Raw genomic sequence first — 25,646 nt, 5'->3', positions numbered from 1 at the left:
TGTGTCAGGAGTGCTGTAGACCTGTTTTCCTCTCTTTCAGTCAGTTATGGGGACAGAGTGTTCTGCTTTCGGGCGTGTAGTTTTTCCTTTCTACAGGTCTTCAGCTGTTCCTGTGGGCCTGTGTCTTGAGTTCACCAGGCAGCTTTTTTGCAGCAGAAAATTTGGTCTTACCTGTGGTCCTGAGGCTCAAGTTCGCTCGTGGGGTGCTGCCCAGGGGCTCTCTGCAGCAGCAGCAACCAGGAAGACCTGTGCTGCCCCTTCCGGGAGCTTCAGGGCACCAGGGTTCCAGATGGTCTTTGGCTTTTTCCTCTGGGGTCTGAGATGTGTGTGCAGGGAGCAGTCTCTTCTGGTTTCCCAGGCTTGTCTGCCTCTCTGAAGGTTTAGCTCTCCCTCCCACGGGATTTGGGTCCAGTTTAACTTTTATAGTCTTACAGGGCATCCATTTAACCTTCTCCCAGACAATGTAAAGAGCTTTTAACTTCTCTGCACTCTCGTTAGCACGTATATGCTTTCCTATGCTGTACAGTAGTTATGACAGTAGTTTGGATAGGTATTTCCCTAATGATTAGAGGTGCTGAGCATTGATGCAGGAGATTCTTTAATGTTATAATGTGTTTTTATACATTTTTAACTATATTTCGTGAATTGCCCCTTTATTCTACTATCAGCCTCTTTTGATAAACGTTAATTATTTAAAAAAACCCTAAGATGCAATTAGTCATTTTTTTCTGATTGCCTCTGTATTTAGTGCTATGTCCAACAACTTAAGATGTTTGCCTTGTGTTTACTACAAACATATGTATTATTTCAGGTCTTCCATTAGCTCATTGCTTTTCAGTTAGTATTTGGTAGTCTGTTAGGATATTCCTCAACATCAGTATTTGTGAGGTAGACATATGATGTTTTTTCTATTATTATTCCAAATATCTTTTTTGATACGTTTGCCAAGAAACATTTACTCATGTGCAGGGAACCTCATCTCTAGACTCTATGTCTTGGTTTTGAATTGCATGTGTATAATTCTGCCTTCATCACAGTATTCTGATTATTGTGGCTTTATACTGCGTTTACAAACAAGCATGTGCGATGACTCCTCAAAGTTTCTCTTTCAAGACTTGTGTATTGAGAGGTATATTACATCATATGTGAAATTTAGAGCAACGTAGCATTTCAAAAAAGAAAATCACCATTTAGATTTCTATGTAAATTGCATTGGAATTTTATTACTTTGCCCGATAATGGTATTTTCGCTTTATCCTCTCCTCCAATTCATGAACATTGAGTATTTTTCTATTAATGTTTCCTTTAACTTCTCTCAGGTATTTTTTTTTATTTTTTCATTTAGCATGTTTTTTCCATGGGTTAGTTTTAGATTATTTTATTTATTTCAGGGCTATGATACATGACATTTAACTTCTAATTTCCTATTCAGATTGGTCAGTTCAAATATAGCTAGAACTGATGGTGTGTTTAATTTTATCTGCTACTTTGCAGGTCATCTTTATTATTTGATAATATCAGTGTTTTGGGGGGATTTATAGATGTATGGATATGAAATAATATTATATATAAAGAAAAGTGACATAATATCAATTGAGATGATTTTCAATTAATGTGATGTTTGACTGGATTGATTTTTGTGTTTTTAAACATTCATGCATGTCAAAATAAATCTTACTTAGTTACAATGTATTATAGTGTATAATTCTTGTAGCGCACCTTTTATTCAATGGTTAATTGATAATTTATATTAAATAATAATTTGTTTACTATTATTCATTGTTCTTTTTACAGTAAAGTTCTACAGAAGGAATATTGGCTCATAATTGTTTCATTTTAAATTAGAACTTTCTATGAGATAGGATGTATTTGAATTCATAATGAATTTCTGGCCCTTTCCAATTTTTTTTTAAACAAGCAAAACAAAATTCCAAGATGAATTGGTGTAAATTCCTCTTAAAATACTTTGTTGAAATCAATGATGAGTCAGTAAAAATGACAAAGAAATAGTAAAAATGCACAAATATCAAGTGAGCCTTTCTTTTTAACCATGTGTGGTGGATAGTGTTCATCACGCACTCCACACGTTTGTTCTATTACCTCATCAGTATCTCAGTGAGGGATTTGCTAGAGTAGGAGGGCTCATGGGCATGTGTAAGCACATGTAGTCCTGTGGGCACATATGTAAGTGGTGGTTCTTATTTATTTATATTTTAAACTGAAATAATGTTCTACTACTTTCCTCCTCTAGCTTATTGCATGTAGCTTCTCTGTAGCTCCCTCCATAGCTCCCCCTTATCCGGTCCCATCATTCAGCTGGAAGCCTCTTTCTCTTTGACTATTAATTGCCTTATACAGACATATAATGTGTAAAATTTTTATATAGAATTAATAATCTTCAAAGATGTTTCCACTAGAGAAGAACCATTACTTCTAGTAAGTATGAAATGTGACATGGTATCATTCCTTTAATATTTAGAATTCTCTAAATATACAAACCAATTTTCTATTTAATACTGAAATACTAAAGGTATTTTGTTAGATTCTTGAATTTAAAGATAAATCCTCGTTAGTTTGTATTATCATATGTCTACTTCCTAAAAATGTAAATATCTAAATTATTAAGTGACTTTCAAAACTGTACACTTTTAATATAGATGATAAATGCAAGATTTAACTAGGCACTTCTCAATGAATAGACACAAATATATATAAAAAGGAATAAGAGATTAGATATTAAACTTCACTGATCAATATTAGAGGTACATTTTACACTAATGCATTTCATAATTCTTCCTCAGTGCCTAGTTATAGCCATCCTTTATAGAGAATTCAGAATTATTTTCAAGAATGGGAAGTAAATCATATAAAATACCTTTTTATGAAAAAATAAAATATATTTATCCATTAGAAATAAAATAGAATACTCACTTTTTCTTTCATTCTGCTCTAAAGGACTTTCAAGCTATATTCAGAAGGTAAAATACATTAAATTTAGTGTTAGATTTGAGTTCACACTGAAAATCAATTACTTGTCCTTGACAAAACCCTTTATTATATCCAAATGATTTTAGCTACTAAAAAGGTATTGAAAAAAATTTAAAGTCACAGACAGCTTTAATCTCGCAAGTGCATCATTTTAAAACATGTGAGATAAATCTGTAAAGGTCAATCCACTGTAACTAAAGCTGTTCCTCGGCTTTTCTTGTTAATAGTTGAAGAAACTGAATGCCAGCCGACTCAAATACTCAAGCCCACAAATTTCCTTTCATTTCCAATATGGTATTATATTGTTGGCCTATTCAGTACGTTGTTCGCTGGCGTGGAGTTAAAAAATGGAATGCTTCATTGTATCCATCCCATCTGCAGACACCAACGCCGGACAGAGTTGCTGTGGCCAAGAAGAGCTTGCTGTCAGAAACCCGGTGTGGCTGGCTAATCCTTGAGAGGTTCTCTCAGCACCTGACCAATGCAGATATGGATGGTTGGCGTCAAACATTAGACTCAGTTCAGGGATCCCTGTGGGGCAGAGGAAAGACTGGAGGAGCAGAGAGGGATTGCAACCCCATAGGAAGAACAAAGTCAGTTGCTCAGACCACCCAGTGCTCCCAGGGGCTAGACCACCAACCAAGGAGATTACATGGCGGGATCCACGGCTCTAGATCCATATACAGCAGAGGACGACCTTGTCTGACATCAATGGAAGAAGAGACCCTTGGTCCTGTGAAGGCTTGATGCCGCAGTATAGGGGGATTCTGGAGGAGTAGAGAGGGATAAGGCGGGAGAAGCACCCTCATAGAGGCAAAGGAGAGTGAGAAGAGGGCAGATGTGAGATCGGGGTGTGTGGAGGGGTAACTAGGAATTAGCATATCATTTGAGATATAAATGAATGGAATGATTAATAATAATAATAATAATAATAATTATTATTATTATTATTATAAAGGCTATTAAGAAAGAGCTCTAAATATCATGTTATAAAATGAAAATTAAGTGGCAAAGAATCAATTATTTTAAAAATATATTGTTTAATTTTTTTAACTCATTCCATCTATGATACTCAATTTCTAACATGTATGGGTCACAGAATTCAACAAGCAATCATGACACTGACTTCAGGAGATAATTTAACAATTTAGAAATAATTTAGGCAAATAAAACACTAAAAATATTATAAAATTAATAATGTTGCTTTTATTTGGAACTCTTTTATAGTCATTTACCAGGTAAAATTTCCACAAATTACTTATTCTAATCAAATGAAATGCTATAAAGGTAGAGAAAAATAATCTGATTCAAAATGCATTAAGGTTAAATTTTCATTGGTAGCTCACAATAATGTAAATATTTTAATTTATTATGTTGATGTTTATGTCTGTCATTATGGCAACGTCATGCTAGAAATTATTAGGAGAACACTAAAACCAAGACCCCAAACCATGATTTCAGGATGTTGATAGCTAGAGAGTGAATCAATTGGAAATAATTTCAGTTTATAGAAATAATGAGAAGTCCCATTTATGGAATTACACCATATTCTACATAACAAAAAGTTCAGTTCTCAGAATGCACATTTATTTCCATGGCTAATTTTCCGCATCAATTTGATTGGCTGTGAGGATTTTCAGATTACTTTGAAATAAAATTTGCTGTGTTTTTGTTGTTGTTGTTGTTGTTAGGACGTTTACAGAAAAAATAGTATTTGTATCTAAAATGAAAACGAAGAATGAAGAATTTACAGTAAGGAAGAGCAACCGTCATCACTGTGGTGGGCATCCTGCAAGCTGCTAATGGCTGGCTATGATAAAGAAATCAACTGGCAAGTGGGATATCATTTGAGATGAAAACTAATGGAATGATTAATAAAAGAAATAAAAAGAAAAAGAAGTCGGTAGAGGATCAGCCACTCTCTTGAAGTCACTTTCTATGATTTTCTATGCACTGCCAGAATTACACATTTACCTTGTCAATACAAAATTATATTTCATTATGCTTCCTGAAACTTGCAAATGCAGCTGCAACTCTACGGGATACTCATAACATACACTTTGTATCTTTTGAGAATTCTCTTTGGAGCATGTGCTCCTGGTAAATGTTCCCACTCCCATTTCAGATTTCTGCATATTCTGTCAATCTACTTCATATTTTCTTCAGTTTCTTTTGGTTTTAAGTTCCATGATTACCTTGGAGGATAATGTACAAACTTGTTAATAGCAACTATATAAAATACCTTTATATGTAATTATAGATACGACTGGTTAGTTACATATGTTTTTATTAATGAAGGAAAACTCAAAGCTGATTGCAGGAGAAATCCAAATTTTGAAATATTGAAATACCTTGGCCTTAAATATATGATTTTATGAGCTCATTAATGGTAATATTCTCTATGGAAATTAACTATCAACATTTCTATGCTTCATGTCACTATGAGTTGTTTTAATACTAGTGATTTTTATTATTCTATTAGTATTCTCAATTGAGTTTGGGTAGTAGAGATGACACAATTAACTTTCTTTTATTAGATACTCCCTCAAAATATGATTTTCTTCTTTTTTTCCTTTTTTTTTTCTTTTTTTCGGAGCTGGGGACCGAACCCAGGGCCTTGTGCTTGCTAGGCAAGCGCTCTACCACTGAGCTAAATCCCCAACCCCATGATTTTCTTCTATAGTTGATCACATACCAAAGTTATCTGAAGCTGTATGTACATCAGACTAACAAATGCTTCTGTTTGGCTTAATCTATTACAATGAAAATGTCATATGAATTTTTAAAACATTATGTTTATTTTGAATGGCCTTGAATTTCCTGATATTAACACATAATATTACAAGTAATCTCCTGTTTAAAAATCTTATGTTTAAAAGTACTTAGAATTTGCTTTACTGAGTTTTTTTATTATCATTGATTTAGAATATGTCGTCTGAAATTTTTGTGTAAATTTAAAAACTTTAAAAACTGTTGTTATATATTCTAGAACTTCACTCAAGATTATGATTGCTCAAGAAAGCAGCATATGATGAGTAGGGGAAATAGATTTAATAACACGTTCACAACTAGCAGGTTGTACCTGGATGAAAGTCACAGGACACTGAATGTCGTCTCAATGTGCCATACATCAGTGAACTCTGTCACTTTTTATAGGAAGACAGAATGATACAAGATCACTTGGAAGACCGTTCACACTTTCTGACTAAACTTAGTATACCCTGTCTTATAAACTGATCATCCTGTTTGCTTGTGTTTGCTTAATGGTGAAAAATTATATTTCGATAAAAAGCCTACACTAGGATGATATTATCTTCACTAATGATTGCGTAAAAATGGAAGCAACTAAGATATCCTTCACAGTCATGGATAAACTGTGACACACCAAATAATGAAACATTATTTTGTGCTTAAAACTAAGGACCTTAACACCAGTGTTTTGAGTACCAGTGGGTAGAGGGAATAAACATCTACCCAAGTACAAACCCTACAGTGGCATCCTGCCAGCAAGATGGGTTTTGGTGAAATGGTGGCACGGATCTTGTGGAAGCAAACAAACAATGAATGATTTGGTGCGAGAGCTACTCTATGGTATGGAAACAGTACTTGACAATTCTTGGGTGACAAAGAGCCAGAGATTAAAGCCAGTGACCTTGGAGACCACACACACACACACACACACACACACACACACACACACACAGCTCTTCAAAATAACATGTAAACAAAATGACTCCTAATGACATTCTGCTAAATGCCTTCAGTGCCTTTCTAATGCATGACCTGAGAAGCTTCCTCCTGGACACATGGGAAAACCTAGAGCGACTCAGAGCCAGATATTATGCAGAGAATGAGAGGACTCAGAGCATTCAGCCTTAAGTGAGATGTTTCTATCAACTCCCTATCCTTAGGGCATGATAAACCCTGTGGGAGAGGAGTCAGAAAATGGGAAGAGGCTGGGGGATGAAGGACACTAAGAGGTAAAGCTTTTTAAACAGAGTAGGACCTACACACTTGTGAACTCACATGACTGAGGCAGCTAACACGGGACCTACACAGGTCTGTACCGGATGTGCAAGAGGAGTCAGAAAATGTGAGGAGCTAAGGAGTGGAGGACAGTAAAGAAACAAAGTCTTTTAAATTTAGCAGGACCAATAGACAGCAAGATTGACATTGACTGAGAAAGCAAACACAGGACCTAAACAGGTCTGGACCAGAGGAGACACTCAAGACTAAAGCAGCCGTCCTTAATCTGGAAGCTATCCACAATTCAAAGCCACTTGAAAATGAAAAATTAGTTTTCTCACTGGGGAAATAAACCACTTTCTTCTAAGTAAGTCCATGCCCAGTAATAAATGCCCAACATAGAACAAATTCAACAACCTCTTTGGAGGTTACTTGTCGAGTAATGTCCCATCAGAGTTTTTATTTTATTTTTCTGTCTTTTTTTTGTACTTTACATTGCTTTGTTTGATGAATTAATTAATTTGTTTTCTTTACCCTGAAAGTTTTGTGTATATATTATGGCTCTCTTTTTTGTGTTTTTACAGGATTCCTGTATGTATGAATGGATAGATCTCTGCTCTTATAACTTTTTCTGTGCCCTCTCTGGCTCTTTTCCTTCTGTTTGTTTGTTAGTTTGTTTGATTCCATTTTTCTTTTATCTTATTATATTTTAATTTTATTTTTATGCTTTATATGTATGCTTTGTAGCCAGAGACTAAAGAGGGTGGATTCAGGTGGTAGGGGAGGTGAGAAGGAGGTAGGATTGCAGCAGGATTAATAATCACAACAGATTGTATGAAAGAAAGCCATTTTCAAGGCAACAAATTGTGTTGAGAGAGGAAAAATGTGGTTAGAAAAATGGAAGGAGCTATCCATCTGTGAAAATCTATGCAGTTCCCTCAAATATATATTATTAATGAATGGAATTTATTAGTAAAGACCCTAAAATATATGCTTCCAACTGTATGGCATTCAGTAAAATGAGAGAAAATAATTCAGAAGAGGTAGCAGCAGGGAACATTAGCAAAGCAATGGGCAGTGGCAGGGATAGAAATGTGAGGAGCAAGCAGGTCTGGTGTTGCTGTTCCAAGTCTCATCGTTGCCATTAAGGAGCCTGGCATGGGACCCTAGTTCAGGACTCACACACACTCCAGAATGCCAGGTCTAAGCTGTAGATTTTATCAACCCAAATTTCCTGAGGTGGAAGATGTAGTGATGGTGATTGTAAGATCCATTGCTGAAATGGGGGCCTATGTCAGCTTGTTGGAATATAACAACATTGAAGGCATGATTCTTCTTAGTGAATTATCTAGACGACGTATCCGTTCTATAACCAAACTGATCCAAATTGGCAGAAATGAATTGTGTAATTGTCATTAGAGTGGATAAAGAAAAAGGATACATAGATTTGTCGAAAAGAAGAGTTTCTCCAGAGGAAGCAATCAAATGTGAAGACAAATTCATAAAATTCAAAACTGTTGATAGCATTCTTCGCCATGTTGCTGAGGTATTAGAGTATACCAAGGATGAGCAGCTGGAAAGCCTATTCCAGAGGACTGCCTGGGTCATTGATGACAAGTGCAAGAGACCTGGGTATGGTGCCTATGATGCCTTTAAGCATGCAGTCTCAGACCCATCTATCTTGGATGGTTTAGATTTGAATGAAGATGAAAGAGAAGTCCTCGTTAACAATATCAACAGGCGTTTGACCCCACAAGCTGTCAAGATTCGAGCAGATATTGAAGAAGCTTGCTATGAATGCATTGATGCTGTAAAAGAAGCCCTAAGAGCAGGTTTGAATTATTCTACAGAAACCAGATTAATCTAATAGCTCCACCCAGGTATGTGATGACAACAATGAGCCTAGAGAGGACAGACGGACTCTCTGTTCTCAATCAGGCTATGGCAGTCATCGAAGAGAAGATTGAGAAGAAGGGAGTGTTCAATGTTCAGATGGAGCTCAAAGTGGTCACAGATACAGATGAGACTGAACTTGCAAGGCAGCTGGAACGGCTTGAGAGAGAAAATGCAGAAGTGGACGGAGATGATGATGCAGAAGATATAGACGCCAAAGTTGAAGATTAGCCTTTTGGAAAACAGTCCAATTTAAGGAGTACGAAGCAGCCCTTTCTGACTGTAATCCCTAGACTTGAAAGTTTTCCAGTATTGAGAACTTCAAAGTTGAAAATTTTTATTTCCAAGTATTTAAGTATTCGACAAGCCAGAATCTAAATGCCCTCCTTCATGTCAGCTGTTTTCAAATAGTGGCTCTAACACCTCAAGCATCCTTAAGGGAGTGGCTTGATTTGACCAGAGACAGATGTTAAACAGCAGTCCTAAAACTGGGCTTGCGGTTTTCATTTCTGATGTCTCCGGATTGGCACCCTTATGGTTTAGAGATTTACCAGGGGCTCCAAACATAGACAATCCCAATCTTCCTGTATAAAATCTATTCAAGTAAACATCAAATAAATTTCTGGGATATTTAAAAAAAAGAAATGTGAGGGGCAGATGGGTTTTAGCACTAATTATTTGACAGTGTGAAACCATAATGGTGGAAATACACCATTAATATAGTTCTCACTAACCTTTGAAGTTGGATTCCCAATGTGAACTCTTTTATGATAGTTTAGTAGCTCCCGGTACCTATAAACTGAGTGGAGAATTCTTGTAGAAGCCTATTTTGATTCCAAGATTTTTCAGAAAACATAGATACACCATCCTCACTGTCCAGTAAACCCTCAATTTCAGTAACTTACCATAAACCTTAACTTTGGGCTGTCACCATTAATAACAGTTTGCCAAAATACTTTCCTCCCAGTCCTTCTAATTTCTCCTGTCCTATTTATTGCTTTATCTCTATGATTTGTGAACAATAATAATTAATTGAGCAATCCTATCACAATAAGTGTATATTTGTTTGTTTATTAACATGTGCTATGATTTCAAGTTCATATTAATAATCTTCACCGACTAACCCTGGTTGTACAATAAACCCTTGAGCTGTGAAACTACCTCTTCACAAAATTATTGCTATTCGTCCTGTAGAAATAGAACCATTTACACCAGTGACTATTTGACAAGGAATTTGTAGAGACAGTGCGAGATATTTACCCACTGCCAGGTCAATAGCAGCACTATCTGAAGTAGCGTGCATTAAATCTTCGATACTGTGTGTACAGTCTCGTGATGGCCTTGTTGGTGAACTGTTCCACAAGGTATTATTGGTTGATGATATTTGCTCCAGTGCCCTGAGTCTATCTTCGTATCTCTTTTCCAAACAGTAAACATTGCCTTGGACATCTTTTACTCATGGATATTCATGAGTACAGTGTCTGCCCTCTTCCTATCTAATGCATGCATAAAATGTATGATTAAACACTTTTCCTTTCAATGAGAAAGGCTCTGCTTGGCTTAATTCTAATCCAAAACTTGTTTAAAAATGCTGTCTTTTATAGACTTTCTCTTCTTTCAGAAAGTAACCTTTTTTTAAAAAATTTTTTCTTACCCTTCTACTTTTGGGAAGTAACTTTATTTTATACTCTTCTTCATCTTTTGGGAAGTTAACTTTTATAAAAATCATACCCTTTCTCTTTTTTGGGGGGGAGTAACTTTTTCATATATTTCCTCTTGTTTCATGAAGTTACTTTTTTGTCTCAAGAGCCTTTCTAACTGTTTACTTAGTATTTGAAGGTTTGTAGTAAATTCAAGATCACTCTTTCCTAGATCTAGCTCATTTGAAGGAAGGAGAGAAACTTCCTCTCTGTTCAAATCATTCGTCTCTCAGTTTCTTCTTAGATAATCTCTTCACTTAGTCACAGATTATCCCAATTTATACTAGATCTATATATTTCTGACAGTTAACTCTGTAAATAGTTCTAAGGCACTTGAAATTAAAGCACATAAAGACCAAATCCTCGTAGGTATTTCCTCTTCTCTCTGGTGGTCTCACCTTAAAGTACTCACGACTAGTTTTCATGCCGACAGTTTTAATTGAACGTTTTGAGTTGATTTAAAGCACAGACAATGCTTTTTAATTAAAGCAAAGAGGTCGATATCTTTCTCTTCCTTTCACCCAGCTTCCTTTCAATAAACATCAAATTAAGTGCACATACTTCTGCTGCTGAGATGAGAAATTACCCAAACCAGCTGGTGAATTTCCCATGACCTCTGCCAAAATTGGAGACTCACTTAACTCCTTGTAAGTCCAACTTCTTCTAACTCTAGTCCCAGTGATTCTGGACTCCTCCTCCTTCTGGTCTACAATGTTGGGTGCCAGAAATTGATTGACGCGGTTTGTAGGTACCACGGTAGAGGGAGAAGATGCTAAGCCTTCAATTCTCAAAGGCGCAAAGGGGTTCGGCCTTTCTGGAAAAGACTGACACCCAACTAGCTCACTTCAATTTACTTTATTCAAACATCGCACAAGGTTAGTTGGGGCTGGGAAAGGCTCCAACTACCAATGTTACATTGTCTTTGCTGCCTGTGAGAGCAGACCATTCATATAAATCACAGTTCCCTTTAACCATAGCTAGCCATAATCACAAGAACTTCAGGTTGGCAAGGAGTATCTTAGGACCAAGGTTGGTGCAGTGACAAGTTCTCCCATCTCACCAAGTGCAGACTTTCAGGAGACAACATATCTTCAGTCTCTAGACAATTTCTCAGCCTCTAATGATTCACTCAAATAAACAAAGGTTTCGCCTATACATTTTGCTCAAAGCCAGATACATGGGCTTTACTGTACATTTCACTACCTATCCACCATACTTTTCCTTTATACATGAAATTGATTATTAAACACGTCTCTTTTTAACAGAGTTTAATAGAGTTTTCTGCCTCCATAAAACATCTCCCGGGAAAGATAAGTTTATTGTTAAAAAGGAATAATTTAGGTCAAAAGTATGGGAACTAACATTGAGTTTCTAGAAGACTGCTTTGGCTATGCTTCCTCAATAGAGATTAAATCTTGCCAGGGAAAGAGATCACAATGCAAGTGGAAGCCAGAAAAGCCCTTCACAGATAGTTTTTAGGTAACAATTATCAGATACAAAATAAAATTAAAAAATAACCACATTAAGATCTTTTAATAAGAAAAACTAAAAAGGAAGACTGTAGGAACTAAGAGGGAATGCAAGAGATTTTTCTCCTGAAACTCCTTGCTGAAAAAAATCTAATGTCCTCTTTTCCAAAGAAAAGAAAAAAGAAAAAAAGGGGGGAAAAAGGAAAACAACAAAAAACCCCAGTATCTCTCCCGTCTGTATTCATTTCCATGTTTATGTAAAACTATATTTAACTTCTTCCTTTTCCTCTTTATCGTTGGTTTTCTTCGGTGATTATAGTTAACACTTACTAATTCAATAGAAATAATCTCATAAGAATTTACACATGCCCCAACACTACATCAGCTTACCTCCATATATCTCTTCAGAAGTTTTTTCTCTGTCACTCTCTCTTGGTCTTCCTGTGTCTCTCTTTGTCTTCTCTGTCTGTCTCTGTCTCTGTCTCTGTCTCTGTCTCTGTCTCTGTCTCTGTCTCTCTCTCTTTCTCTCTCGCATGCACGCTTTAATATGGATAAATTGTCTTGCTTTGAAGATCAACCCTCTCCTTGTGGCTATGACCTTTTTCCTGTTAGGGATGCATGGTGATTGATTGGTCCAGAATTATCATTACATTTTTCCTGCATCAGCAAATTTCCTTTCTCTATTATATCATACACAGCCACTATGTTTTACTGTCAACATGGCTCAGCAGGTCAGTTTGTAACCTGAGTGATCTATCCACTCACTAAGTAATAATGATCAAGCAATCATTTACAGTACCATGCCAGAAGTGACAGACAGCTATGGATTGGTTGCATTTCATGTGGAAGGATTTGCTCTCAAACTTTATTATTAAGATGAAAATCACATAAAGCCAAAAGTAAAATGAACATGTGACTCCTCACCAAGCCCTACAGTACACTTCATGGGGGAAGGGATTTCTACAGAGAGAATATGACAAATCAGGTTTTCAATAACTCACAGCATTTGTAAAAGGTATAGGTGCCACTTAAATATCATAAACAGCAGAGGAATGCTCACAGAGTAGTATTTCGTCATTGACTCCAACCAGCAGCTTTCAGCTTTCACTGGTCCAAGCTTAATCATTGTGCTCACATGGTGGAATGTGGAGACCTCTTTAGACTCATCTTTTAAAGTGTAAATCCCTTTCTAAGTCATAACTGCGTAATGTAATTGCAGGAACTTTCCTCATTTTGGACCTAAATAAGTATACTGGCTGGTTTTGTGTGTCAGTTTGACACAAGCTGGAGTTATCACAGAGAAAGGAACCTCCCTTGAGGAAATGCCTCCATAAGATCCAGCTGAAAGGTATTTTCTCAATTAGTGATCAAGGGTGGGAGGACCCACTGTGGCTGCTACCATCCTGGGACTGGTGGTCTTGGGTTCTACAAGAAAGCAAGCTGAGCAAGACAGGGGAAGCAAGCCAGTAAGTAACATCCCTCCATGGCCTCTGCATCAGCCTCTGCTTCCTGACCTGCTTGAGTTCCAGTCCTGACTTCCTTTGGTGATGAACAGCAATGTGGAAGTGTAAGCTGAATAAACCCTTTCCCCCCAACTTGCTTTTTGGTCATGATGTTTGTGCAGGAATAGAAACCCTGACGAAGACAATAAGATTACAAAACTATTGTACTCAAGTTCTGTTAGAATCCTGAAAGCTTCATTCTTTAAACAATACAAAGGGGACATAATACTTTATGATAAACAAAGAGGATAATGTCACACTGGATGTGGTATGATAGATAACATTAGCAGTTTGTCTTACAAATTTTGCTGCCAACTACACGTACCCTGATGGTTACAGATCCTCTAAGTCTAATTTGAAATGTTATTGCAAACCACATTTTTTTCTATAGTGGCCGTTTATTACAATTGATATTATTCAAGGGAGAAATATACAATTTGAGAATGGTTTAAAAATGAATCTATTTCTCTATACTCAGCTGGTTTTCTCTTGATCCCAGACAGAATTTCCTTTGCCAGGTCTATATGATCTTTTATCTATATTGTAAGTACTTATTATATTCACCTCAAATTTACATGTAATTCAATTCTTACACAGTGTCAGTGGGTATTCCTCCTGTACCATTCCAGGTTTAATAAAGTATTTGCTAAGCAGACATCTTTTTTAATTAATTTTTTTCATGCAATATACTCTGAGAACCTTTTTCACTCCACCAATTCCTTTTATAGCCTCCCAACCCCACAACTCATGAATTCAAAATGTTTACTATAAGGGATATCCTGGGGATGTTTGTGTTAATCTCATTTTAATGTCCTTTTCAGAACAGCATAGTTTAGATTCACAGAACACACATCTGGATGGGATTCCCATTCCTGTTTAAAAATACACCCTCACCCCTGCACATATGGAGTTTCATTTTTTTCTGATGCCACTCAGAGGCAGTCAAATGTCTTGACTTGAAGTGTCCTAAAAGTTGTATTCATTTTATGACAGTGAATTTATGTAATTTGTGTGCAGATATGTATTTGGGGTGGGTCAATAAGAGTATGTGTAGATATACCTTTGCCTATATATGTCGAGGTAACAGGCATTTGGTGCCTCCCTCAGTATCTATCCTATTTCTGAGGCAGGGTGAGTCTAAGGCTCACCAGTTCATGGGTTGGATGGATATGAACTTGGGATTTGTCTCCATCCTTTCCTAAAGTGACATTACCACATTGATAGACATTTCATGAGGTTCCAGGGATCTGAATTTTAGTCCTCATCCTTGAAGAGCAAGCACGATGCCCACGGAAACATCTGCCCAGGTCACCTACTTATTCCTAGTGTTGCTATCTTCTCTATACTAGCTCCTGGTGCTGTCTCATACAAGCAAATTATTCCATATTATTATTGAAAGAAAGGACTGCTAGAATGACATTTATTCTATAGTATATTGTGAATATATCTTTGATAAAACCATTCCATACCATACCATTGTGTTTAAAGTAGAACTCATTATAGTTTACCACTTATTACACGATTACTGTAACTTTATATACCCACTATTGCAAAACTAATTGGTTAGCATTTAGCCCATGCTGGCATCATATTTGTGACTTTCCTGCCTCAGGCTCCTAACAGAGATTACAGTTACCTGATACCATACACACATGAAGTACCCATGAGTAAAATTCATCTTAGTTATCTATAACTACCCTTTGCAATCATCATTTGATACCAATAAATATTAAAGTAAATAAATCATAAAAATATGCATCTTATTCATAGAATCGACATCCTCACAGAATAAAATATTTACCTAATCACTTACCTTTACTCAAGTTTTATTTGAGACAGGTCACATACAGTGGCCTAGGCTAGCTTAGAACTAACTATGTACACCAGGCTATCTTCAAACTCATGGCAACCATTTTCTTTTACCTACCTAGTTAGAATTACATCCCAATATAAAAGTAAAACATTACTAGTTAGTGAATTTGAATAGAGTGTAACTTAATTCCCCCCAATACATCACCCTTTCAAGTCTATTCTTATTATAAAGCATTATAAAAATGCAATATAAAACTTTTAAAAAGTGCCTCTTATTTTAAAGAATTAATTATAAACAAATTACTTTAGCAAGGTTATTTCTAAGAAGTGGCAGTTACATTAAGAAGATAAATGAGAACAACTGTAAAAATCCATAATTTTAAACTGTTGTTATTGTCTTCAGTGTGTATGTGGTAAGAAGGTACTATTTTACCAGCTATGAAATTACAAAATACATAAAATAAGTTTTTCGAAAATCAAGCAAGATCTTTCTCCATAAAGGCAGTATAATTGTAACTGCATGTAAGTTCGTTAAGTTGTACAATAATGGTTTTGGTTAATTATGGTGTGTAATGCTTTTATTTTTCCCAATTTTTAAAAAAATAATACAGTAGAAAAAAGACTTTAAAAATTACAAATATCAAAATAAAACTTGAGCTAGCAAGGAAACTCATAAAGAAAAATTAATATCTTTATTCCAAAGACCATATTTTCTCATCCAATTAATATTGTTATCAGTGTGTCTCTCTGTGTGTGTATGACAGAGAGAGAGAGGGGGGGGGAATGGTGATAAGAAACAAGAGGTAAATGTGAAAAACCTGGGATAAACTAATTGATTTCCATTTTTGTGGTCAAAATATATGTATTATGTAATAATAGTGTACTGGGCTAGAGAGAGGGCCTAGTGGTGAAGAGCACTGACTGTTCCTTGAGAGGTCCATGGTGGCTCACAACCACCTCTCATGGGATCTGATGCCCTCTACTAGCTTTCAGATGTACATGCAGAAAGATCATTCTCATAAAGAAATATACCATTTAAAAAGAAATAATAATGGAAGCAACATGCTGTGCAGAAGAGAAAGGATCTGAAAATGACATCACACAGCACCGTTCCCGCCCTCCCCGCCCTGACATTCCCCTACACTGGGGGGTCCAGCCTTGGCAGGACCAAGGGCTTCTCCTCCCTTTGGTGCCCAACAAGACCATCCTCTGCTACATATGCAGCTGGAGCCATGTGTCTGCCCATGTGGACTCTTTGCATGGTGGTTTAGTCTGCGGGAACTCTTGTTGGTTGGTATTGTTTTTCTTATGGGGTTGTAAACACATTCTGCTCCTTCAATCTTTTCTCTACCTCCTTCAATGGGGATCCCTGTTCTCAGTTCAATTGTTGGAGGCAAGCATTTGCCTCTCTATTTGTCATGCTCTGGCAGAGCTTCTCAGGAGACAACTATATCAGGCTCCTGTCAGCATGCACTTCTTGGCATCAGCAATATTGTCTGGGTTTGGTGGCTGTATGTATATGGGCTGGGTCCCCAGGTGGGGCAGGCTCTGAGTGCTCTTTGCTTCAGTTTCTGCTCCAAACTTTGTCTCCATATCTCCTCCTATGAATATGTTTGTTCCTTCTTCTAAGAAGGACTGATGCATCCACATTTTTGGTCATCCTTCTTGAGCTTCATGTGGCCTGTAGGTTGTATCTTGGGTAATCTGTGCTTTTGGGCTAATACCCGCATATCAGTGAGTGCACATTACGTGTGTTTTTTGTGATTGGGTTGCCTTCCTCAGGATGATATTTTCTAGTTCCATCCATTTGCCTATGAATTTCATGACATCATTGTTTTCGATAGCTGAGTACTCCATTGTGTAGATGTACCACATTTTCTGTATCCATTCCTCTGGTGAAGGACATCTGTGTTCTTTCCAGCTTCTGGCTATTATAAATAAGGCTGCTATAAACATTGTGTAGCATGTGTCTTTGTTGTATATTGAAGGATTTTTTTGAGTGTATGCCCAGGAGAGGGTCCTCAGGTAGAACTATGATCAATTTTCTGACGAACCTCCAGACTGATTTCCAGAGTGGTTGTACCAGTTTGCAATCCCATCATCCTTGATGAGGCTACCATGTTGGCATCCATGTAGCATCTTGTTCATATATGACACACATAAGGAATGAGCTGCCTCTCCAGTCCTTGGTTATTTTTGTTTTTTAAGTTAGTTTTGAGACAGGATCTCACTATATAGGTCAAGCTAACTTTGAGTTCAAAAGTTCCTTTTCTGTGACTTTGAAGTGCTGTGATTCTCTATGTGTATCACTAGATTACTGGATTAAAGGCATATGCCACAATACTTTACAATGGCTTTGCATTTTTCTTGTAAACCTTTTATGGTTTTAATATGTATCTTTCATTTTTAAGTTTTGTGTTAAAGTAAAGGTATGTTATTAGGGAATATTGTATTTTAAAGAAAAAATTGTTTTAGTGTATTTGCTTGCTATTTGGTTAAGAGAACACCATAAGATATTTTATGTCCCATGAACATTTCAGGTTTCACATCAGTTGTCTCGTGGGTGGCAAGCAACTTTACCAGATTAGACATTTCAGCAGCTTCTCTGTATTACAATGTTTCTATATTTCACTTACATAACGTAGATAATTTGGGTCATGATATATATTTTATATATGTGTATTCTAAATGTATTTTTATTTGTGTATTCTAGAGGCAGAAAAATAGCTTCAGGCCAGTCTGTGTTCCATAGTTGGACTCCATTTTCAATAATAGATAAGCATCTATATAAATAAATGAAACTCAGAAGAAAATAATGATTGCATGTACACATTTATATACACATATGTATGTATATAGGGCAGTCAATGTGAACACACATGCATATCTACATACTAATTCCCATTCCCTTAAGTTTACTTGGCTTGGATCATAGAATCCTGAAGTGCAAAAATATTGCACAACATGGATGAATACTTCAGAACCTGATGTGATTCATTAGCAACATTTAGTCTGGGTTTATACACAGAGATGTCCAGGGTTCCCTGGATACTAAGCTCTGTAAAGATCAGCTATTCTTTTATAATATATTAAAATACATTTGGAGCTTTAAACCATTTATGGACATTATATTGAGTAAGGAGTCATAAGATCTAGAAAATATATGTATCACATTCCTTAAAGGATATAGCAAAGCTTCCGTCAGTATGAATATATTTTATCTGTACATTCAAATTAATGTTTAAGTTATTGAACTCCTTTTTAAAAAGGAAGTGAAAAAGACTTCATGGAAATGAAATGAAACTTTCCTTGTTATAATATATGTCAATCTTCTGACCACATGCTGCACATTGCAAATTGGTCTCTTGGGGAAATTATTGTGCATTTCATTTTAATAGCTCACCTTGGAGAATTATATTTGATACGATCGGGTCTTGAAACTGATTTAAATTTTTGTCTACATAGCAATAAATTTTACAAAGTGTTTTAAATTCTAGACAATATAGAAGTTCATCATATACTGGGTTAGATACTGACAAAATTCTGGCTATTAAATAAATATTCAACATAGCTATTACAGTTTAGACATAGTCATGGGTGTATATGGCATATTGTTATTATAGAGAAAATTAGTATTTCTCAAAGTTGAAAACCAAACTTATTTTGATTTAAAGCAAAATTGAATTTTCATAAACACATAGAATGATCAGACGTGTAAATATAGTTTTATTAACACAAATGATTTAGGATGTTGTCTTATGCATGGGTCATATGAACATTCTATACATTACAGTTATTCCTGCATCAATGCAGCCTTTTAATCATTGCGGTGATTTAAAAATGCCACTCTTCCCGAAACATTTTGATTTGACATGAGGTAATAGTTGAGATTTTGTGAAAGCTGAAATCAACATTACCTTTAAAATTCATGTGTTAATACCAGCAGCACAGAGAAAAGTTCATAAAGTGAATCAATCCTATGGAAGCCTTATCCTGTTACTTGAACTAGAAGAAAACTCAATAAATGAATGTGTCATGAACAAAGTAGGTGAGATAGCAGGTGAATTGCATGCATAACACTTCCCACTTATTTTTGGAATTCACAAGTCCGTAGATCTGTTGTAGTGATCAGTGATTGATAACGGACTCACACACGTGGACACCATATAGGGACAAATTCCTGTCACTTTTAAAACTGGGCAGGATACCCCACACTTGCATCCTTCTGAAAGAGTCTCCTGTGGATGTCAGGAAGGTATAGGACTGAATAAGTGTAGTTAGTGTATTCTCATAAGATGGTTATGCAACATTAGCATACATTATACACTTCCCAATGTCCACACAATAATATTCCTCTCATTTCCTCCTTTAATAAATATAAAGGGATGACATAATCTTGGATTTAATTTTGCTATTAGAACAATTAATTGTGCATAGAACAATGTACTGTAATCCCAAGTCAGAGACTGTTCTAATTAAACAACAACATCTAAAGCAAATAAGTTGAACACAGTAATTGATCTTTCCAAAATAAGATAATATTGGACAATAAGCATTCTAAGATATTAAACTCTTTTTTAGAATGAAACCAGAATGCTGTGTAGCTAAAAGTGTTTTTGGAGGGCCAACACGATGCCTGGGGAACTTAAGGCGCTTGCTAATCAAGCTTGAACACCTGAGTTTCAAGGGAGAGAGCAGAAGGAGAGAAAAACAGCTGTCATAATTGTTCTCTGACCTTCACAGATATACCATGGTGCTTGCGGCCATGTATACACACACTGGAATGCAATATTCTGAAAATATAACCTGTATTCTAAAGTAATGGAACTTTTACTTTATTTCCCACAAAATATTGTTATCCATCCTTTGGGAGTTTCCCATCATGCACCACCATCAGACTTGCTTCTACAATCACACATACTTCTCAGTCCGCCTAATGACTTTGTGACTTCCCTCACTGGACCTCACAGTTAAAGTTAATAACACACCTTAAAGTCAAGGAAGACTTAAGACTGCTAGCCTACTGTGTACTGAAACCTTTTGATGATCTTTGTGGTGAAATTCTAAACGCAGAATGCGTAATACAGGCAGTTGTAACATCTTGCATTTTCTGCTCTCATTTCAGATCTTTTAGCAGTGAAATGTGGGGCTCACCATGCAGTCAGTACCTGACAGGGGAGGAAATCAAAAAACAATGATTGCTAAACACAGCTGGTGAGAAAGCTGAATAGAAGTTCTTCCTTCCAGATTTTTTTAAAACACTTCTTTCTCCAGACACTCAAAAGACTCTAAGAAAAATACTTCATGAATTCTAAGTAAATAAAACATTTTCAAAAACCACTAGGGCTTTGAGATGTTCTTTGTAACTATTAGAGCTTACATTATATTATAGAATAGGTAAAATTCATTTTAAAAAGTACATATATTTTTATATTTATATGTGTATATACATATATGCATAACACAGTAACACACATGCTTACTTGGAGATTATCCATCTGAATTTGGTGTGGATATAATGCTTACTTAATTTTGACTACAAATTGCTATTAATCAAATTATAGTAACATTTTGTACATTTAAATTTTTTACGTTGGTAATTTTGTTAATCATTTCTCACAAATTAAGAGATAATTTTCTTCATGTTGCTGTGTTACATATTTTATGTTTTTATAAACACATTCAGAAAATTAAATAAATAAACCTAAATATTAAGCAAACCAATATTGTTAATTCACATCATTTGCCTGATTTAATAGAATAAATCAAGACAATTTTAGTGGCATAAGGTAAATCATATAGTAATACTTTAGCTTTTGTTCTGGTGTTCAACAATCTAAGTCGTATCTCTACAGCATGAAATCAGGTATTGGAGAAATTGCCTTCTGTACCTCTGAGCTCTGTCCTGATCCAGGAGGCTACCTCTGTTAGTTCCTTTGCCCATGTGAATAACTTCAAAACCAGGGATATAATTTCTTAGAATTTATGTAATTCTGAATATTTTGTAACCTTCTTCAACCTGAATATTTAATGCCATTGAGTGTGCCTTTGTAATCTAGGATGCTCTCTATAGCCTAAAATGCTTTTCAATGAACGCCTGTATCTATCTGCAGCCTTCATTTCTTTGGTCAATAAAACCGGGGCACATCCCACTTCTGTGCAATCAGATATCTTTACAGTCATCAATCTTCACAGAGCACATCTTGTTACATAGGAAAATTTAGGATCAATTTTACTGCATACATGCACACTAAATATGAGACAGATCATATAAATATGGGACTCCAGTCCCCAGGCTGCCTTGACAAGCACATTTCCTTACTATGGAATCATGCTCAATCATCTCAGACATTTTTATAGGAAAGGACTTCAGACTTGGGATAATTGTGATGTCTGGTTTTGCTGATCTACTTAGACACAGACATTTTCTTCACAAACTTACAGTCCAAACACAATGGCAAACTTCACTGTACCATAACTAAAATGCATATTAGGATAAAACATTGTATAAAGATAACATGTTGGCTAATGGACAATAAATTACATTGCATAGCAGATACATTTCTTTGCCTACATGTGAAACACGATGGTGTTTGCAATAAAAAATGAATTTGATTTCTTGTTTGGTACAATACTTTAAAAGTTGTGAGTCAGAATCAAGGAAGTGAAGTACTGTTATCCAAAGAGATGTCAAGTCTTCGACATCAAGCATTTCTCATTTGTTTTCATCCAAAGACATTGAAGTAACTTATAAAACTTACTAGTTAGCAAATTATTTGAATTTGTGAAACTCCTCACTGGCTCTTTGTTAAGTAAACACCTCCATATTCTAACATTGTTCCTGCCTTCTAGGATAGCATACCACATAAACTTGATTGAATCATTTTTGTCTTCTTTCACTTAATGCTGTTATTTGAACTGCTATACCTTCAAATTCATATTTTATCTGGTTCTTTATAAATTATATTTTAATTTAATTTTATTTTGTCTATAAGTGTTTATGCTGCATGCATGTTTGTGTACCACTTGTATGCAAGGAGGCCAGAAGAAAATATTCAGAGACTGGAGTTATATATGCTTTTGACCTATCGTGGGCATCCTAGTGATTGCACACAGGCCTTTTAAGAGACCAGTACTATTAATACTGATCTCCAGGCCCAAACTTCCCAGGTTTTATTACTAATAACCTGGGTTTCCAAGCTAAAGAAAACCCATGCCTGTTTTTAACTTCTGTTTTCCTGTGGTAATTTTCAGTTTGTAATCTTATTTTGTATAACGAGACACACCTATTCTTTGCCTCTGTGGTATGTAAGTTTAAGCTTTCTATATCTGATGTATTGAGATTATGGAACAGTTTTCATTGTGTGTTTGTACTTGCGTTTGTGATTGTGTGTGTTTAGGTATACATTGTATTTTTCTGGTAAGACTAAATCATAAAGTGAAAAAGCTCTATCGGTTGTGTGCTCCAGTATCATGACTGCACACTTTTCAGCCCCTGTACATTTTTTATTGAATATTTTATGTATTTACATTTCAAATGTTATACCCCTTCCCAATTATCCCCAGCTCATCCCCCTCCCCCTGCTTTTATGAAGATGCTCCCCCTCCCACCCACACAAAGCTTCTGTAAGACAAAAAACACTGTCAATAGGAAAAAACAGCAACCAACAGATTGGGAAAAAATTTTACCAATCCTCCATCCGATAAAAATGGGGTACAGAACTAAAGGAAGCATTCTCAACTGAGGAATATCAAATAGCTGAGAAGCACCTAAAGAAATGTTCAACATCGTTAGTCATCAGGGAAATGCAAATCAAAACAACCCTGAGATTCCACCTCACACCAGTCAGAATGCCTAAGATCAAAACCTCAGGTGACAGCAGATGCTGGTGAGGATGTGGAGAAAGAGGAACACTCCTCCATTGTTGGTGGGAATGCAAGCTGTTACAAACACTCTGGAAATCAGTCCCTGTACCTTTGACCTATTCAATGCCCTACTGAAAGCTGAAATCAAATTATAAGGTGTTTCTAAAGTGACAACAATTGATGGAAAGTCATATTTATATAATTTTTCCTACAAACTTCCCGTTAGCATCTTGTATTCGTGTCTGTCTTCACAAGACTCTGAGTGGTAGGGAGATAATATAACAAGGAATTCCAGGTAATCACTGTGCCAGGAGTCACAGTTTTGCATTCTCTAGCCTCTACTGGCCCCCTAATATTCTGAGGCAATGACTCTGTATTTCAGAGCAGTAAGGTATTGATAAAATAAACTACATATATATTTTATATAATATGTATATTATATATTAAACATATATTGTATATATGTATGTATTTGTATGTATATATGTACATTATATACATATCATACATTTATTATATATATTATATATGTATATATGTGTATATATTTATAATATATATATTATATATATTTCCTGGAATTAGAATCCAGTGCTCTGTATAGATGAGATAAGTACACTGCCAAGGAGCTACAATGTCAGCCCAAGTAACAGTATTACAGGCTTAAATTTCCCTGTGATTTTTCTTGCAACTTAAAAGCAAAAACAGAACAAAAATTATAGGATTATAGCGATAGTTTTGAAACATGAGTATAATTGCTTTGGATTTTGCTCTTACTTTTGCTTAGAGCATGTGATGTGTCCAAATGTATATAATCTTTTTTTACCTGCTGCGTAATCATTAATTCCAGGCTTTATGCACAACCCTGGGCTGTTAGAAAGAGACTAATAGATGAGAATGCTTAAGGGAAAGTAATTTCTTCTCAGAAAGAAACATCAATTGCTTTTCCCAAGGTGAAAAAGCCTTAGAGGCTTTTTAAGTCTCATAAAATGTTTGAGTGCCTAAATTAGCTACAATAAATTATTCAGTCTTCAATAAGATTTTACTACCTGATGGAATAGGCATTAAACTCAGAAGGTAATTATACATACATGTATATCTTAATAATTTTAATATACCTCTGTCCTTACTAAAATACGGTAGCATAGTCACTTCTCTCTCTGCTGATACTTAAATTCAAATAAAGAAAAGTGCAAATATTAACAGATTTAAAGGCTTTATCACTGAGGTTCAAATACCCTACTGACAGTTGAATTCAGTGTCTTGCAAACATTGAAATATGTCCAGGTTTTTCCTATTCAGAGAACTGTGACTTTCAATGCAGAAATGTTGCAAAGGAGGAGTAATGAAGAGTTTTACATATATTTGATTAAACATGTAAAATATCCAGTTGTATAAAACTTAGAAGTAATGATGACACTCAAAAATACATAACTGTTAAAAATAGCTAATAAACAAGAGTTAAGGATTCAAGTTGATGCTTTGTGTTCCCTAGTGGGCTGTTTCTCAAATGCTGTACACCTCTATCTTTGAGATGTATTCTCTGTCTCATAGAGCTGGCGTTTGATAAGTAGACAAGACTAGCTGGATGGTTAGTCTCAGAGATTATCCTGTCTCTACTGTCCCAGAACAAGAATTAAAAGTGCATTTCTTGTATTTCTATCTTTTTAAGAAAAACCTATTTCTTCTATTTTTTTTTTAAGATTACAATGTCATACTATCACTTCTCCCTTTCTTTTCCTCTCTCCAAATACTTCGTGTACAACGCTTGTGGATCTCTGTCATATTCATGCTGTTTTTAATTTTCATTTCATATCATTCACTTGTTGTCACATACACACACAGACATATATATATATATATATACATATATACACACATATATATACACTTACATACGTTTTCTTATATATACACTTACATATGTTTTCATGGCTGACCATTTGGTATTAGATAGCCAATAGTTGCATTCTCCAATGGTGAAGACTATTTTTTCTGCTCTCAGCAACCCTTAGCTGTATGTAGTTCCTATCCATTTTTTCACATGTGTTCTGAGTATTTAATCCCAGGGTCTCGTGCTTATAAAGCAGGAATTCAAATGACTGCTCTATATCCTGGACTCCTGGTGCTTTTAAGATTTTATTAAATTTTATGCAACCTAAGAGAAATCAGAAACAAAACTATTGGGGTATGTGATTAGAAAATTTAATTTTAGACTTACTTGTTATATATTTATAAGATACAGGAGATTTATACTTTAGTAGGAGCAATGTGTAGGTCTGACATTAGAACTGCAATATTAAAATTATTTTCTGAATCATTAGATACATCTTACAGGATTTTATGTGGCATTCAAACAATTGTGACTAATTTATTCTTTCTAATTCACTACATCCCCAAAACATAATTTCCACAGAGGCTACCAATGTATTCTAAAGTCTTTTAAAGAA

At 35.5% G+C, this 25,646-nt stretch overlaps 2 protein-coding genes and 1 pseudogene across 1 annotated transcript in view; 1 reads left to right on the top strand and 2 right to left on the bottom strand.

Moving 5' to 3' along the window:
• Erich1 (glutamate-rich 1) overlaps positions 1-25,646 on the bottom strand; it is a gene marked incomplete at its 5' end in the record, with an annotated part of 52,793,804 nt that overhangs the window by 21,166,316 nt on the left and 31,601,842 nt on the right.
• Sgcz (sarcoglycan zeta) overlaps positions 1-25,646 on the bottom strand; it is a 1,078,171-nt gene that overhangs the window by 325,196 nt on the left and 727,329 nt on the right. The gene's annotated exons all lie outside the window — the stretch shown is intronic.
• Eif2s1-ps3 (eukaryotic translation initiation factor 2 subunit alpha, pseudogene 3) lies at positions 8,149-9,078 on the top strand (annotated as a pseudogene).

This window comes from Rattus norvegicus, chromosome 16, assembly GCF_021556685.1.
Source record: "Rattus norvegicus strain SHRSP/BbbUtx chromosome 16, alternate assembly SHRSP_T2T, whole genome shotgun sequence".
In the NCBI taxonomy this organism is placed as follows: Eukaryota; Metazoa; Chordata; class Mammalia; order Rodentia; family Muridae; genus Rattus; species Rattus norvegicus.
The sequence above is the reverse complement of the archived record's forward strand: the minus strand, read 5'-3'. Positions and strand labels throughout refer to the sequence as shown.